This window comes from Apium graveolens, chromosome 4, assembly GCF_009905375.1.
Source record: "Apium graveolens cultivar Ventura chromosome 4, ASM990537v1, whole genome shotgun sequence".
NCBI classification, from domain to species: domain Eukaryota; kingdom Viridiplantae; phylum Streptophyta; class Magnoliopsida; order Apiales; family Apiaceae; genus Apium; species Apium graveolens.
This window is the reverse complement of record NC_133650.1, coordinates 277,798,896-277,802,006: the sequence shown is the minus strand read 5'-3', so window position 1 is coordinate 277,802,006 and position 3,111 is coordinate 277,798,896.

The following is a 3,111-nucleotide window of genomic DNA, read 5'->3' as shown; positions in this document are numbered from 1 at the left end:
AGAAGAGCAGTCACATGCTTTTGAGGGAAAATCTAACTCTCAGCCACCCTTAATAGAGCCATTTTCTCCCCTCCCAGATCAAACACCTCTGGCTCCCTCACGGGATTCTCCACTCGCAGATTTATCTGGAGAAAGTGGAGGGCAACTCGGTCAATCTATCCCTGAAGCAATTCAGACATCTATTTCACATGAAATGATAGGTTTGACTGAGGATCGGGACTCACGAATTCCTATTGCACCACCACTGACCTCTCTTGAAGAGGCTAGGGTGATTTTAACTGCAGGTACAGAAGAACAGCAACAGGAAGACTCCTCACGGGCAATTATATTAAGAGAAACACAAGCACGTGAGGTGAGTGAACCAAACACGAGTGAAATTTAGGTGAGAGCACACACAGACACAGATACTAAAAACCTGTTAGCTCAAATTGCTGCTCTAAAAGAAGAACTTGCTAAAAGCCAAGCTGAGGCTCAAGCATTCAAAGCACAAGTGGTTGAACGGTCTTCTTCTTCCACCTCTGTCAACAATCAGCTGGCACTCATAAGAAATGATATCTCAGATCTCAAAAACACTGTCACACCAAAGCTCAATTCCATTCAGGAAACTCCAACTTTATCATCTGATGACATTTCTAACTTCTGCTCTCTACATACAAGAATGACTTCTCTTGAAGATTTGGTTGAAATGAATCATTCACTGGATTCCTCCAGATTTCTGAAGATAGAGACAGGTATGGAACATGTGAATGAAGGGATGAAGCATCTGTACTACATGATCAAAAATTCTCACTGTCCCAATGAAGAACAAAGGACTTACTTTCAAGGGCCGTCTGGTGGAGGCTCAGGCTCGGGAGGTGATGGAGGTCATGGAGGATCTAAGGGAAAGTCCGTAGAGGATCCCTCAACTAAGGGGGAGAAGAAAGGGAGTAGTGGAAAGGGGAAAGAAAAAGATACCTCTGCTGGGGACAAAGGAAAGACTGATGATGTCTATTACAGTGGAGAACAGGATGACTTTGATATTTTTGACATTCCCACTGAACCAGTCTTGGAAGATAAAGATGGTTTATTTAAAGCTGAAGAGGAAAGTGATTTTGGAGAATGGGAAGATGAAGCTACAGTGGATCCTATCTTTGAGAAAGAGTTTCAGCAGCAGCAGTCAGAGATGAAAAGAAAAGAAGCTGAACTCAAAAAGGTCTCCCAGATCATTGACATGAGGAAAGACATACAAAGAACAGAAACTCTTCAAAAGCAACGTCTTCATGACATTAAGGCTCAAGAAAGGAGAAGAGATGTCAGACTGAAGATTGGTGAAAAATGGGATGAAGCTAGGAGAGTACTTGATATGCCTCAGCTGAGCACTAACAATGATAGACAGTTCCTACATCTTCTTGACAAGATGGAAATCTCAAATCCTAACAATGACATGTACATGAATCCTATCAAGACTGAAGTCTCAAGGATCACAGCTGCTTTTGATAGATCCCTAAATGAGATGAGCATTTTTGTATATTGTCAGAGTGAAGGATCTTTCAAGGTGTCACTTCATCTGTTTGAGAATCGTTCTTTGTCAGAGATTTGGGTTCTTCTCAACAAGGTAAAAAGAAGCTCAGAATTGAATGAAGTTCTTCGAGAAAGGCTTAAAGAGTTTTCCAGCAGGGCTAGTCCTCAAGTGGTCAACAATCCTCATCAGGTGAGATTCTTTAAGTCTGATTGTCTTCAAATCTGTCAGCTAGATGTACAATCTCTTAAAGACTACTCAGCTAAGCATCTGGTCTGGATGGAACATCATTTAAGAACTGTTGGATACTTATCCATGTTGAAGACTCAAGCTGCTGATTTGATTCAAGCTTATTGTGAAAAGAATATTAAAAGGTACAATCAGATCAAGAATAAGCTGAAGTCAGTTGGAGTTCAACCAGTCAGACCAGCAAGCTTCACTTCAGAAAAGGATCGTGTCTTTGACAAAGAGTTGCTTCAAGATTTAGAAGAAGGTGAAGTCAGAAGAGAAGACAACTGAAGTCAATTAGCTCAAAACTCAATGTAATATGATTAGAGCTTTATGAATCAAGATAGTCTAATGTAGTTATATGTTCAGGCTAGAGGAACATCTATCTTGTATTCACTTGTAAATTTCTTTTGGAATCTGGAAAATGTTAAATATAATCCAGAACTTTTCTGCTATTTACTTTGCATTACTGTTTATATCTTTTTCTTATTTGTTAGTTGAGTTATCCTCTAGGTATTTGTTGTTATTGTCTAACAAGAAAATAGGGGGAGATTGAAAGGCATATGGCATAGCCTATTTGTATATTCGAGGATTTAACTCAACTCAAATAAGAATGTAATAAGTAAATAGTGGATCTATTGTCAGAGAGATCTCACTAAGTAACATCTGTCAAAGGGTTAAGGAACATTATTCATCTACAGACTTGAAGACTTAATTCACTGGAAGAAGCTCAAGAAATTGATCAAGCCTCAGTGATATAAATCAAGATTGTGGATTTAACCAAGTGACAGAGATCTCGTCAGGGTATCAATTAATTACAAGGATTTAATCTGAAGAAAATCCAGAGTATCAAGGTCAAGGCATGAAGAAACGTCACGGAAGTTAGTCACTCATGAACCAGACAGTACATCGAGTGTCAACATTGAAGTGGTGGAATTGATTCATAATTTCAGTGATTTTCAGAAGATATTCAGAAGAATGGGTGCTGCTCAAGATTAGTATTAATTCTCTATTAATTAATTAAGTCATATAATTTAATTAATAAAATAAATTATATCTGCAAAGATTAATTTATTGATTAATTGAATTAATTGTTTAAGTAATTCAGAATTAATATTAAGGTTTTTCAGGATTTTAATTGATTTAAAATCTGTTATTAATTCTTAAAGACAACTGATTGTATTAGTATGACAATCGGTATGACAATCAATAGTCATACCGAAAGTCATGCTAATTCAAAAGGATTGTCTTATCAGATTTTTTATTACATTAAAATCTATTATTAATTCAGTAAGACAATCTGATTTTGAACTACTATGACAATCGGTATGACAATTGATAGTCATATCGAAAGTCTTGCTAGTTCATTCTGATTGTCTTGCCAG